Genomic DNA, 16,130 nt, shown 5'->3' with positions numbered 1-16,130 from the left:
TTGGAAACCTGTTGGAAAGCAATGTCTGTGGAAAGCAAATTTGCACATGAGATGGAAATTGCCCACCACATGCTAGCATGGTTAACCTTCAATTTTTATGTGGAAATTAGGTATGCCTTATTAAAACTCAAAAGCCAGGATTTTACTGCTCTCAAATACAAGCATATGTAGATATCAGTGGCATTAGCATAGTTCTGAGAGACTGGCTGGCATATATTAGTTGCTGAGTCAGACACTAAACTGACATGTTCCATGCTATCACACATTCCTTTCTGCATGCACTAGACATCCTGAATGACGTGGACCTCCGTAGCAACTCACGTAATTTTCAGCTTCCATGAAAGCCTTACGTAGTGAGCCCCTGTTGGTATTTGCGCAGTATATTTCATAATCAGACTCCAACCTGGACTTCATGCAAACATGATTAATCTGTCCACTCTAAGTAGACAGCTGCAGTATCACCTATGTGATTTTTATTTTTATTTATTTATTTATTTTTGCTGAGGAAGATTAGCCCTGAGCTAACATCTCTTGTCAATCCTCCTCTTTTTGCTGAGGAAGACTGGCCCTGGGCTAACATCCGTGCCCATCTTCCTCTACTTTATATGGGACGCCGCCACAGCATGGCTTGACAAGCATGTGTCGGTGCGTGCCTGGGATCCGAACCTGCAAACCTCGGGCCCCTGAAGGGGAAAGCGTCCACTTAACCGCTACACCACTGGGCCGGCCCCACCTATGTGATTTTTTTTACATAAGAAGTTAAATATGGGAGAGATGAAATTCAAAAATGATGACTCTGTTTCGATAATAGTTTTGTTGAGTATGAGTTAGATAATATTATGCAGTTGGCAATATATTTATTTAAGCAAATCTACAGTGAATTACGGAAACAGCCTGAGTGGCCCACAGTGGGCAGGGATATGGTGGCAATACCAACCTGGCTTCTCACTTAGAGTGACACGGACAAGCTTGCCACCCAAATGTCTGCTATCAAGGCATGGGGCTAATTCCTACACAGGGCAAGACAGACAGGCCACTCTCCAGAGGCTTCTGTGCGGCTTCTGTCAAAATTGCCACTGGAATGAGTGATAGATAAGACTGTCTCAGGAAATGAACTTCATACACAGGATCTATGAACCAATTTTATCCAAATAACTGGGGAGGTTTAATGAGATATATATGCCCAAAGCTCCACCTTTAAAAACTTGTGATTCGCTAGATCTGAGGTAGATCCTGGAATCTGTACTTTTTAAAGTATTGTAGGTGACTAATGGATAGCCCAGGGTAGGAACCAGTAACTTACCAGCTGGTTCCTTAGGTGTTCTAAGTCCTTACTACGCCAAGCATGTATGGACCAGAGGCATGTTAGAAATGCAGAATCTCAGGCCCTACCCCAGACCTACTGAATCAGAATCTGCATTTAAACAGGATCTCCAGCTATTTTGTGTGGAGGTTACAGTTCAAGAAGCACTGCTCTAATTGGTTTGCATATCTATTAACAGTCACTTGAAGTTATCTACCTAGTGCTCACTGGATTGCCACCATCTTGCTTCACGATGCAAAGAGATGCCCACAAAGTTATGCCGTCGGATTTTGATGTCTCATGAAGAACGGTTCTGTATTTTAGTAAAACAGTAAAGGCCTGCCTGGAGTGTGGCCTGTCTGTCTTGCCCTGTGTAGGAATTAGCCCCATGCCTTGATAGTAGACATCTGGGTGGCAAGTTTCTCCATGTTACTCTGAGTGAGAAGCCAGCATATGTAGTTTAAGGCAGAATATACCATCTAAGGCTGTCAAATGTCTCTTGCTTTAAAGACCTATGAAAGAAATTATATTTTTTATGGAAAAAAACACAGAAAGTAATACATGTTTGCATTAGAAAATATAAATAAGCAAAAAAAAAAAAAAAGCAAGTGAATAAAAGTGATCTATGATTCCACCATCCAAATGAAGATACTGTTGATATTTTGTAATAGAGTATATGCACATATTCTATGTGTAGCATCATCAACATTTTCATAGAATGAAAAATAGTCATTTTCAACATGTTTTTTTATGCCATCGTAAGATTCTATTATATGAACACGTATTGCTGGATGTACAGTGATATGGAAGATTACTATATACCATTCCTCAGGGTTTACTTCTAGTTACATTTTTGCTGGTATAAACAATACTAGAATAAATATCCCAAACATCAGCTTTTGGATTTGTATATCCCTGAAAATATTTTTAAATTATATATTATCTAAAAATTTGGCTCTCCTGAAGAAATGCCAAGCTAACATTTTTCCATATGAGAATTATAGTGAGTTGAGTTTCCCTTTTTGCTTTCTTTGTCAGGAAACTCAAAATTAAATGCAATGCTCAATTACACTAATTATACTAACCTAGGTTTCATAGATATACACATTATATATATTAAATATAATATATACAATTACATGTAAAATATATATATAATTTTGATAGATTTGAAAATATGCATCTTTAATAAGATACATCAACTCTGTCAGGGCAGTAGGGTACTTATCAATTTAAATAAATGTAATTAGTGGTTTCAAAAGAAAAGATTCCAAAGCTGGCAGAGTTTCTTTTAATGCATGTCAAAAAATTACAGTTAAGTTAGGAAGAGAGAGCCCAGGAAACATACCGTTGTTTAAATACCAACAGACATTTTCCTCACTATTCTGTAATCAGAGATTTATTGTTTTAGACCTTCAAGCATTCCCTTATACAATGCCTCAGTCCACGTTAAATGAAGGGCACATTAAATTCAGAGCAAATTGCTGCAAAGGGGAAAGAGATGACTATAGGAAGATGATGAAAAGGAGCTAAAAGAAGAAACAAAAATGGCCACAGGGAGGCTCTGCCCGGACTGGAGTATCTGCTCTGGCAGCTTCTCATAGAGTGGGTTAGAATACAACAATTTCTAAGTGAAATGAAGCTTTAATTCACTGTAAATACAGATTACCACACAGGGATCGGGTTTGCACTGCAAAGAGAAGTTTGGATTTACTCAGGCTGAAATGCAAATAAGTGATGAGATTAGGGGAGGAGGGCAAGGAGAAAGTGAGAATTCCTTTAACCATTCTCAGGATCCAAGATATGCACATAAGATACAGTCAGACAGATATTTGTCTGCTCAGATTCAAAATGATGAAAAGGGAGTAAGCAAGGAAAAGTAGACAACCAAGCCGTTCCCATAGCAACCCCCAGCAGTTCTTAGGAGACTTGACCTGAAGCCTTGTCTCACCAATAACTGACTTAAGCCCAGAGGATAGAAATTGAAGCTTTTGTAACATTCTCTGCATTCTCGGGGTCTTCTTGCTTGCAGTTAGTTAATGCTAGGAAAACATCTAACTCCTCAAGAATGGCAAAAGTAGATAACCTGAAACCACAAAATAAACTTGAGACAGACTATTTGATGTAAACTTGGAGACTATGGAGCTTCTAAGCCTCAGACTTCATGTTATTTCACAACTGAGCTAGAACTGGCCTCATGGACAGAAAACCCCTTGGGTATAGCCGTTTATTGAGTCTATTCCTGTTGTAGAAGAAGTAAATGGCTTTCATTTGGGGAGCAGTTAAATCTGGAACAAATTATTTTGTACTAAAGCTCAACCAATGGAAAGAATTAATATAAAAACAAGTAAGCAATTAGTCAATTTTCAAAGAAGTGAGAACAATTCTGCTTAGCTATCTCAGAATCGAAATTTTTGAGCTGAATAAGATGGAATAATTGCTGTAGTCCAGTGGTTCTCAGTGAGTGATCCCTGATGTGGTAGACAGAATAATAGCCCCCAAAGGTGTTCAAGTCTTAATTCCCAGAACCTGTAAATATGTTATGTTCCATGGCAAGGGGGTATTAAAATTGCAGATGAAATTAAAATTGCTAATGAGCTGACCTTAAAATAGAGAGATTATCCTTGATTATCTGGGTGGGCCCGCTGTAATCACAAGCCTCCTTTAATGTGGAAGAGGGCAGTGGAGGAGATCAGTCAGAGAGAGATTTGAAGGAGCTACCCTGTTGGCTTTGAAGATGGAGGAAGGGGCCTCGCACCAAGGAATTCAGAGATCCTCTAGAAACTAGAGAAGGCAAAGAAATGGATGCTCCTCTAGAACTTCCAGAAGGAATGAAGCTCTGCCAACACCTTGACTTTAGCCCAGTGAAACCCATTTCAAACTTCTGACCTCCAAAACTCTAAGATAATAAATGTGTGTTGTTTTAAGCCACTAGGGTTGTGGTAATTTGTTACCATAGCAATAAGAAACTAACACACCTGAGAACTTATTAGAAATGCAAATTCTCTGGCTTCCTCCCAAACCTACTGAATCAGAAACTCTGGGGGTGGGGCTCAACAGTGAGCGGTTAACAAACCATCCAGATGATCACGTTCAAGTTGGAGAAATACTGATCTAGTCCAACTCCTTGCAAGACCCAAAATAGTGTCTTGATTTGCTAATGTCAAGAGGCTCGTTAGTGGCAAAACTGGAACTAAACTTAGATCTTCTAGGGGTTTTTTTCATATTTTTCTGTCCTTTTGTGCATGTACTACTATTTAGTCTAGACCTGGGTTTTTTCCATCAGTGAAGTGAGACTAAGTCTGTTTAACTGACCCCTCATAGCACTACTGTGAACAAAACTTTAGGTAAGATATAAGTGGAAATGCTTTAAACAGAATAAACTGTTGTTCAGAAAAAGGTATTTTTAGTAGGCTAATTAGTAGTAATATTATAACTAAATTTAAAGGGGACGGGGGTAACCTTTTTTGTGTGTGCTCAGCAAGCTATTCCATCCCTTCTCGTGCTAGTATAACCATTCTCTCCTTACCTCAAAATATCCCCCATGGGTATGAGCACATGACCCACACCTAGCCAAATAATACCTCACTCCCCCGGACAATGTTACAGGAGGATCAGGTGACTCAACAGGGCCAGACAGTGTCCCTCCGTTGAATTACCATACGCATGACTGGGCAAAGATGCTCTTTCCACTGTGTTTGCTAAACCATGCCATTTAGAGAAATTCTATCTACGGAACAAAGTCAAACATAGATAGAGATGAGAGATGGATGGATGGACGGACGGACGGACGGACGGACGGATGGAGGGATGGATGGATGAGTGGATGGATGGATGAAGGTGGTGGCAAGAGGCAGAGAAAGACACCTGGAGTCAAGTGCTTGGTTCCAGTTCTTGAGGCCCTGGGTCCTTTGCTATAACTTCAGTCTTATGAGTTGTACCTATTTCCTTCCAAGCTATGTGAGCCTTTTTGCTTAAACTGTCTAAACTGAGTTTCTGTCATTTGCAGCCAAATTAATAAATTCTTTTTAAATACAATACTGTTCTTTAACACCAAAATATTGCCTTTCACACTGACAACTCTCTTCCTCAGCACTTTGTAGCAGTTTCAATCTGTACTCCCACCATCCTTGGAAGGCAACTCTCTGAGGATCAAGTTTCAGGCTTGTGGGCCTTGTCTGGAAGCCCCCTTGCTTGCCACTCCCCCTTCCCATGTTCTCACTAGTCTTCCCTTCATTCCAACTATATCACGGGTTTCCTACTCAACAGCTCAATGGTATGGCTCCAAGCCTTGCAAAAAGGTTTTTCTCTGTCTCTTTATGGCTTCCACATATGAACATTTCCACAGTTCCCAGCAATACTTACAAGTATATCTGTAAATACTCCTTGAAAACTCATTGAGCATCCTATCCTCATAAAGTTTCTCTGGGCCTTCGAGGTTAAGAGGAGTACTAATAAGAGTCACAGCTTTCCTATGTCATTAGTTCAAATTTGACTCAAGCCAGATGCTATCTGAAACTGAAGATATGATGATGCTTGGATGATTTTCTGTTGTGTGTATGGGATGATGTTACCATTTGGGGCTTATGCCTAGCAGGCAGGCACTCATGCAACAGAGGTCAATATGAGCCTCTCAACTGATAGCGTGATAGGGAATGGGCTGAGTTTAGAAATAATTTTCCTATTGACCTAAGAGGATAAGTCTAGTGGAAGGAAGGAAGGAAGCCTTTCAGTGGCCAAGCAAAGAAGGAAGGGAATGAGGAAGGTTGGTTCTTATTTTGGATCCTGAATAAAAGACAATGTCCTTAGGGGTCGGCCCGGTGGCGCAAGCAGTTAAGTGCGTGCGCTCCGCTGCGGCAGCCCGGGGTTCGCCGGTTCGGATCCCAGGCAAGCACCGATGCACTGCTTGGCTAGCCATGCTGTGGCGGCATCCCATATAAAGTGGAGGAAGATGGGCATGGATGTTAGCCCGGGGCCAGTCTTCCTCAGCAAAAAAAAAAAAAAGAGGAGGATTGGCAGATGTTAGCACAGGGCTGATCTCCTCACCAAAAAAAAATAAAAAATAAAAAAAAGACAATGTCCTTATAGACATGGAACATTTTCAAGGATAATAAAAAGTTTCACATTTTAAGGTGGACACCAGAGAAGGTTAAATTCACCAAAATATAAAAACAAATATGCCATATAGAATGGTGTGGTATAACACACCTACCTTTTGGATTGATGCAAGTATTTGTCTTAAGTAATTAACCAAGATCATGCCACAAAGAAAGAAATTCATATTGAGCTGTCTCCTTTTATAACCCATGTTCTAGAAGGCAATGATAGCTTTCCCAAATCTAGGGGAACATATGTCTTTTTTATGCAACATCCATTTCCCAAACCTGCTCCTTGGACCTAATGCAAAACCGCATCTGCCACATGTCCAGGTTCACCTCAGCAGGCTGCATCATCAAGAAGGCTCCTTCCATTACAAGTCTGTCTTTAAAATATGGTTTCTAAGTCCTGTGGGCTAATTAAGCACAGCTGGGTCTACATCAGCCCCACTCAAATGTGACGATTAAGCTGGCAAGAAAAAATCAATCATCATTAATCACTAAATCCACGTAGTGACTTTCAGAGGTGCTAAATGGGTTGAGCAGGGTGATGGTGATGCTTTTCATTGAGCGACCGAATGGTTAAAGCAAGAGAGAGCATGCATTCCTCCTAGAATGAACAACCTGTGTGGGGACATCAGATACTCATGCGTTTACAGAAAAAGAAAATCTAGTTGAAGTGGGAATCAAGCACTTATAATTTCCCGTACGTTGTACTCCCTCCAATTTCGGCTCACTGTTAGAACCAGGGGGAGACGCATATAACTATTGCCACCACTTGTTACCACCTGAATGGTACCTCTGTTAGAGTTTAAGACATCTCTTTTAGAACAAACATATATATTCACTTGTAAAGTGTTTTCATTGAGCAGACTTTCTTCCTTTTATTGGACTATTCCCTACAGCCCTTTGCCTTTTGATGCATTGAGAGTTTATGCCTTCTCCAAATAGACTCTCTACCGAAGCATTCACTATAAAGGAGTCTGGTTTATGCCCATCCTGTTTTATTTACCAAAGCCATCCTCCTTTTTAAGGAAGGTAGTATAAAGGTTTCAGATCTCCATGGGGAGAACAATTAGCACTAACATTATTATTGCTTTGTATAATGTTTTGTTTTAGGTTTGTTTTCCTGTTTTTAATTCCTTTCTGTTTCACTGGCCAAGAAGGCTGACTTGGGAAGCTCTGGAACTATTTTCTTGTGCTCACAATGAGCATCGCTTATCAAATAAAGGGGCCCAGTCTCTTGTTTCATCACTGGACATTAGTTTAGAAGCCCGTTCTCCTGTGCCCTGTGGCAGAGCATACAAGCCAGGGTGTGCCTGTTTCCCCCAAATGAAGCAAGCCTTGGTGTTCTTCCACAAAATGAGTGCAGGATTAATTTAGACAACAGCACACTCCACCCTGCCACTCCCACACTCCAGCTGAAGACAAGTGACAGTGGAGGGAACTCACTTGTGGCCAGTTTGAAAAGCAAGAGGTATAATAACAGGAAAACAGCCTTAAGCAGATGAGGTGATTTTCAGTTTTGCCTCCTGAAACTTAAAGGTCTGTGTCCACTGTAAACTCCCCATGTGATTTGTCCTGTCCTTGGGTCTCTGTCTGAGGGTTCTTTACTGGAAAACCAGCCCGGGAGAAGGCAGGCTATAGATCCCACCTCCCATCACCCACCATCTGCTCCTTCTTTCTTTCAATCCTGATGCGGGATCATTCTCCTCAATGAACTTTGGAATTGCTTGAAAAGAAAAAAAAAAAGCCTAATATCTAAGGTTGAATTTCCTTCTCTTCTTTCAAAGTCAGAATAGCATGTGGAGAAAATGAAAGACCTATCCATTAGGTCCCCATTCCCCTTTACTCTCCGGGAAGCAGCATCGTTAGAGACAAGAAGCACAATAGGGAAGAGGGTGGTGAAGGAACAAACAGACTGAGACAGAGGAAGAGAAGCAACAGTGCCGAGAAGAGATGGAGAAGAGAAGGGGAGAAGAAAGAACTGGGGAGGCTGGGGAGCAGACATAGAAGGAAAAGGCCTGGATAAGATGATCAAGGAAGCCAAGATGGTCGATGGCTTCTCCATTGTCTGCACACACCTCTCCTGGCACTCAGCACTGCCTAGGCACCCAGCAGTCTCCTCTCACCATCCACTCCTACTGTCTGGGGCAACGCCCCTTGCTCGCAGAGACCCCTCCACATCCAAACATCATGCACCTTGTCATCGCCCACCAGACTGAGTTCTTATGGTCTGTGTGACCCCTCTGTGTCCCCCACAGCCTCCAGCATAGCGAGCACACAGCAAGTACTCAATACATACTTACTGAAAGAAAACATAGCTAGACAATGAGGACTGGTGGATTGCTACGTAACTTTAGAAGGACTTTATGAGGATTTTTATGTCTTCATGACCTTCATTTTCCTGGAAGAAATCATAGGTATTTGGCAGGCCTTGGCGTAGACATCACAGTTGTTCAGGCTTTGGGAGGATCTTCAATTTCCACCAAGGCAATGACCTTGCTCCAGAGGAAAGGAAGAAAGGCAACAAAAGCTCGAGTCACATAATAGTAGGTAATTAATTCTGGGCCAGGACACACACACACACAGACACACACACACACACACACACACACACACCTACACACATACACAGAGACACATACGCGTGCGCACACACACACACACACAATCCAATTCTCCCCTATCACACTGGATTGATGTCAGAAATTTTAAAACCCTGTTACTAGAGGTTTTGAACTCCCTGGCACTGCTAACACCTTAAGCTGTCAGTCATGTATATCGTAGTGTGAATGTGTGGTTCCTGGGCCTGTTTTGACAAAGAGTGGGGACGAGAAGGGCAGGTACTATCAATCTAATTGGGAGCCACAGAGTAACAGGTTAGGACTCAGATAGGAAAAGAAAAATGTTCAGACACCCTTCAGGCAAGCCATCCAGGTGCAATCTTCTAGACTAGGAAAGCACTGGCTGGTTAAAGCAGACGCTCACCCAAAATCTGTGAGGCTGACACTCGCTCAATCACTCAGAACGGCTGTTTTAAGTCTCATCAACAAGATGCCTCTGTGTTTCTGGCAGTGCAGGTGACCCACAGGAAGAGGGCCAGCTGTGTCAAAAAGCCGCCTCACCATCTGAACCCATGTTCTCCATCAGCAGGTTTTGCCAACAAGCTCATCTCCCAGGGCCTAGGCCTGGCACAGGGTAAGCAGACACCAAGAGGATGGAAGTGTAGGCAGTGCGTGAGCAAAAGCAGGAGAGAGTGATCATGGATGTCGGCCAGACTGGGTTTCCTGAACGAAATCCCAGCAAGGTCCCAGTGTTTGAAAGAGGGAAAGCATGTAGGAAAAAAGCTACACGCACACAAACGCACACACGCATGCACAGGTACACACCCAGAGAACAAGGACAGCTCAGTAATAAAAAGAACTTTAAAGTGAGCACACGTGGCCAGGAGAAAAGTCAACCGAGGCCTGAGACAGGAACCCAAAGCCCTCCAGAGATGTGCAAGAAGCGAGAAGATTCTGGCTACAGACAGCTCCAGTTCCTTAGCTCATGGAAGAACCTATCGACTAGCAAGTGGAGGGAGAGTGCGGCATGGCTGGGGCATCCAATCCAGATGCTATTTTTAAAAATCCACCCCTAGTGCCTTCCTTGGAGAGTGCTGCAGGGTGCTGGCCTCTGACGTGGATGCTCATAGAGAAGTGTAACAGGGTGTTAGAATGGGACCTTTCATATCACATTTGTCAATAAAGGGCTCATATGACAAAATACCAAAACTAGTGTGAGACACAACCTCCCACAAGCAGAATTTACAATGGCAATGTCAGAGAAACTCTTCCAACAGTGTTGACCCCAGCTACCCACTTTGAGGAAGAGAAAGTAGAGAGAGAGAATTAATGAAGGGATTTTTTTTTTTAGAAAAAAGTTTTTCCCTACAGTGAATCCCCATCACAAAGGGAACCCCAATGCACAACCCAGGGGCACCACTCCAATTGCATTCTATGTGTTCTATGTGTTCTAGAGTTCCAGAAGTTGCTAGATACATAGAATGAATATGAATGCTGTCCCCACCCCACCAAGCCAGAATTGTGCATAGCCACAGTCTGATCTCACCACACCACATGTCTCTTATGGGAAGAATGGGGAATGCTGCCATCTCTCCACTTGTCTAGTGAGGGAATCTGCAAGGGTTCATTCCAAGAGCTTTGAAATGGACTGCCTGCCACTGAGACACACAAAGAATTGGTGCCTGATTCATTCCCGAGAAAAAGCAGACTATGGACTGGGCCCGACTTCAGCCCACAAAACAGAAGGGTGAGGGAAGAAGTGACTGTTTTGGTGGCAAAGCCAGAAATGCATGCAGCATGGAATCCATCTGCAACTGCAGCATTCACGGTAGCAAGGTGGAGGGCAGAGGGGAGCACGTGTTTCTTGTGGGTCAAAAGTGGGTTGTGGGGCTGGCTCGGTGGCATATTGGTTAAGTTCGTGTGCTCTGCTTCAGTGGCCTGGAGTTCGCAGGTTTGGATCCTGGGCACGCACCTACGCACTGCTAATCAAGCCATGCTGCGGCAGGCGTCCCACATATAAAGTAAAGGAACACGGGCTTAGATGATAGCTCAGGGTCAATCTTCCTCAGCAAAAAGAGGAGGATTGGCAATGGATGTTAGCTCAGGGCTAATCTTCCTCACCAAAAGAAAAAAAAAAAAAAGTAGGTCATGGAGGAGAGCAAGCCCACACAGGAACTTCCTAAGGTCACTCCAAATTCAAAAAGCATCAGTCCAAGCCAAGAGACCATGGAAGAGAGGGGTAGCAAAGAACCTCCAAAATCCCTGCAAAATGCCCATAACAGAGCCAGCTTAGACCCTCTGCAGGCAGCGAGCAGAAGCCACCAGCCTAGTAAGAACTGTCGTACTCTTTATATCTTCTTCGCCCCACCTCCTCCTCCCACCTGGTAAAACAGCAGTGAGCTAGTAGAGAAAAGGTGAGCCTGGAGAGAAGGACAGGAGAAGCCAGGAGACTCCCCTTCACCATTGAAGATCTAGCTGGGGAAGAGGAGATTTAAAATTTCATTGGCTTGCTACTGCTGCATAACAAATTACCACAATCTCAGGAGCGTAAAACAATATCCATTTATTACCTCACAGTTCCGTAGGTCAGAAGTCCAGCATGGCTCAGCCAGCTTCTCTGCATCGAGTCTTACAGGCTGAAATCAAAGTGTTAGCCAGCTAGGTACTTATCTTGGAAAGGAATCCACTTCCAAATTCATTAGGCTGTTGGTGGAATTTAGGTACCTGTGGCTACAGGTCTGAGGTCCCCAGTCCCTAGCTGTTGGCCCGGAGCGGCTCTCAGCTCCTCATGGCTCTCTGGTCCTTGCACGTGGCCCATGCTATCCTCAAAGCCAACAACAGCACGTGCAACCGCTCTCGGGCTGAGAATCTCTCTGACTTCCCCTTCTCCTGTCGGTGCAAGAAAACCCAGGTTTTAAAGCTCTTGTGTGATTAGATTTGGCCCACCAGGATAATCCCCCTCTGCCATACAAAGTAACACAGTCATGAGAGCAATATCTCATCATTTTCCCAGATTTCACCCACACTCAAAAGGAAGGGGATTATAAGACTAAGCGTCTCTGGAGGTCATTCTTAGCAATCTGCCTGCCACAAACAAGTCAGGCTGGAAGTTTCCATGACTCCTCAAGTCTGAACATTCATATTACTAAACCAAGGGTCTGTTTGCAACACAAAGGAATTGTGGAACTGTCTGTTAGTGAAGAATGAGCAGAAAAGTCACGGTTTCTGTAGTTTTCATGGGAGTGGGAGGTGGAGAGGTAAAACAGGGAGGTTACCACCAATGAATAAATGTTAAGGGCAGTGGGATAAAGCATTGTTTTGTTTGCATCAGGAGATGTACGTGTTAGACATACAGTTCACCCAAGGATCGTAATCCTAGAGAAAGGTAGGGATGAATCAAACCAAATAATGTATGCTGATGACATTAACAATAATGTGTGCTCTACCACCAGAGAGGGATATTAAAAGCAGAAGTAAAGCAGAATTCCCTGCTACAAAGAGAAAATCCCAACCGCTAGAAAAGGAATGTCGAGTGACTGCACCACGGGGGAAAACACAGTTATGTCAAGGCAGCGCTGGAGAATGTGCCAGGAGATTTAATCCTGGTCCCAGTTCACCCCTCTCATCTGTAGTATAAACTTGGGCAAGACCTATCTCCCTAGACCTCAGTGTCCTACTGGGAAAATATAACAAGAAAGGAAGGAATAGGTGGCATAAACTCTAAAACGGAGTGTGCAAACTGGAGGCCCATATGCTCTGGCAGGCCCACAGATGTGTTTTGTTTGGCCCATTCAGTGTTTTAAAAAATATAACATCATATCATTTAATGCCAACATTAAAAAAAAAAAAACAGATTTCCCATTTCCAGAGTTCCAGCTTCTCTCGAAAAATCGAAGATTGGAAACACCGGGCCCACTCTCTGCATGGCGGCCACCTTCCGCGGCCCTGCCTCCGCTGCCCTCCTCAGACTCAGGCACGGGTGCTCCCCTGCCCCACGCACCCACCAGGCAGGATTCAGGCTTCCATCTTCTGGGAGGCCTCCCTGGGCCCTGGGGGCCTCTGAGTGTTTGATCTTGCCTTAAAGCATTACACAAGTGTTGCCTGTGATTACCCGTAAAATGAGGTCACTGGAATGGATGACCTACTTCCGCTCTGAAAGGCCGTAATTCCAGTCCATAAGATGGGTTCTTGAGCCACTTTCCCAGGAAAGGTGTAAAATGATCACTCTAAACCCAGGGTGGTCCACATCCCCTGTGTGTGGTATAAAGGCCATAAAATGCTCTGAAAATCAAGCATTTGTACTGGGAGTTGCAGAAAGACTTCAATAAACTGCAAACGTACTTTTCCACTGGGCCACATTTAGGCACTGACTTCTGTAAAAGCAAATAGAAAGTGGAGATGAGGAAAGGACAAAGTTCCCATCGATGTTGAGAGACAGGGGCAGGCCTCCAAGAGGAGGGGATTTTAGGGAAAACAAACTTTCGCCATACGAGAGCTAATCCCAAGTGGTTCATCCAGAGAAGGAGCCAAGAGTTTATAGTACTTTGGGGTTTGTTTTGTTTATCCCCTGCAAAAAGGATACAAGTTAATCTATTTAGATAGGGATGGTCAAGAGAACACATTTTATTGCAATGGATAATTTCCCAAGGGAGAAGGATCATTGTGTTTCATTTAGACAGTTTTTTTCTCTTTGGGTTTTGTGAAACCCCACAAGTTTATGAAAAGTGGTCCAGATGAGGACACAGAACTTTAGCAAGCTATTCCCATCTTTAATTCTCATAAAAGTAGAAACACATACCCATGCTCGTGCACATAGAGCTCTAGAAACCCGGAAAACTAATTGAGTGCCAAGCACTCTGGTACCCTAAGGATATATATATATTTTGGTAGCCTGAGGCTGCCAGAAACTTTGCCTGCTGAATGAATTATAGAACAGGAAGCAGATGGGCTGTGTATATGAAACAACCACTATCTGGCATGATGTGCTGTGCAATTTGGCTGCAAAGATTAAATTGAGCTATTGAATGTTTAATACACTATGCATAACAAATACAGCCAGAGCCACAAAACAGCATAAATTACAGAATTGGTATTCACACGGCCTTTCCCAGGAATCAATACACTGCCACCGCTCATAAGAGTCTGTTGTTTAATACACATAAAGAAGAGAAGAATTCTTCTATTAAAATGAGTTATCTGGGCTATTTACCGAAGGCAGTGATTTAGCAGTGGTAAAGTCTATGTAGTGCTGTTGAATGCAGATGATAATACTTCTTGTCCTTGTCTGCCTGTTTCCCTGCGCCTATCAGTTGCTGGGGCTTCGAGTCCCTTGGGTACATTAGCAGTCAGCCCAGGAAGTGTGTTTAAGTAATGGACATAATGCTCACATTTGCTAGACCAGCCTTCTCCCTAATCATGAATTATTCTTCCCCAAGGTTCAATTGGAACATTACTTTAGAAGCAGAAGATTTAATCCTTTTCAGCTGATTGGAGGGAATGATTACAGTATTATTTTCTTGTACAGGCTGTCTCCAGTGAAGGTGCCTTTTTCTGTCCCTGTCTTTAATAGGCAGCAATCTTTATTTCCCTGGAGGGAAATGGCAATGAATTCGAAATGGGATAAATCTTCAGGAATGCAAGGTGCTGAAGCTGTAGATCACTGCTGGTTAGTTAATTAGTTTAGCCCTCACTTGTTTCATCTCCAAGACAGAACATCTTGTAACAAGGGGAAACAGTGGGTGGGTGGGTGAGTGGTTGGAGTGGGACAGTGGAGGAACCAGCTGTAGGCAGATAAATAACCAGACGCCTTAAAGCAACACTGCCCCTGTGGATTTCCTTCTGTATAAATGTTCGGTTCTGGATCTTTGATTCCCACTTGCTAAAATGACTAAAATAAGCAGTACTTGCCCATTCTGACTTTTAAGGACAATTCAAGTCACTGGAAGGGGTTGCATCTTTATCTAGTAGGAATGGTTAAAGCAGAGTAAGACAGAACAGTGCAGAAGACGAGACTGAGGAAGATTGGAGTTGTTGCCCTATAATGATATTTATATACAGGGCTGGCCTAGACTAAGTCCTGGAAGGAAAAAAAATGTGTTTGAACATTCCTGGTGAGTGCTCTCTAAGTACCGCTGCACAGAGAAGCGATAAATAACAATTGACTCAGTTTTTTCTTTTTTTAATTCTCATGATTAATGTTTCCAGAGAGGGGAAAAAATGTGGCTTAGAAATTAATTACCTTGGGTTGGAAGATCTAAGGCTGGGACATGTTGTCTTCCTGCCCCCGCCCCCTCTGATGGAAAGGCCACGCTTCCACTCCGCTGAAGTCTGGTTTTATGGGGAGCCCCTACCAACTTCCGTTCACCCACCACCAATTTTCCGTTTTCTTTTTATATAAATAACAAAGAAAGAAACAAATCAAACCTAAAGAGATCAACCGAATTATAACGAAGTCCTTGACAGCTCACTCGTCTTGCATCTGATTTAAAGCAGGAAGCCCCCATGTCTGGCTGCCTGTAGTCTATTTAGAATAAAACAAGGTCGTGCTGCCTTGGCCCTGATCATAAATATATTACATTTAAGTGATGAATACAGCATTCATGAGGAGCAGGAGATCAAGAGCGCCTGAGGCTGGCGTTTTTCAACCTCTCCTCAGTGCCAAGTCAGAGACTTAAAATAAACATGCTGTTAAATGAATGCTACACGACCCGCGTACGAGGCACAGGGATGATGCTGTGTCTAAAGCAGAACATAATGGGAGAGGAGAGGACAAGCTGTGTTGGAGCTTCTAGGAGGATGGGAAGAAACCTCCTTCTGTTGGCTTTACCCTGGGGGCCCCTTGTCCCCCTCAGCCTATTATTCTAAGCCAGCAAGAAAGGCAGGAAAGGTCACATTTCTTAATATCAAAGGGAAAGATGGCATGATGTTTTCTGTAGACGTGTTCAATCTTTGAATTCTTCCAGTCACTCGTGCAGCCCTCTTGTTTTAAAGAGGGCAAGAAGCTATTTTAAGGACACACAGCTGGGAAACAGCCCCTCTGAGACTGTGACCCGTAGATGCCAGTGCCATGTCTGTATACAGGAGACAAGTTGCCTGCCCTCCTGTCACCTGGTTTAAGGTTCCCCTGGATTCTGCTGCAGGAACTGCAAACTCCTCTGAATTCAA

Source organism: Diceros bicornis, chromosome 22, assembly GCF_020826845.1.
Source record: "Diceros bicornis minor isolate mBicDic1 chromosome 22, mDicBic1.mat.cur, whole genome shotgun sequence".
In the NCBI taxonomy this organism is placed as follows: Eukaryota; Metazoa; Chordata; class Mammalia; order Perissodactyla; family Rhinocerotidae; genus Diceros; species Diceros bicornis.
Note: the sequence above shows the minus strand (reverse complement) of the source record.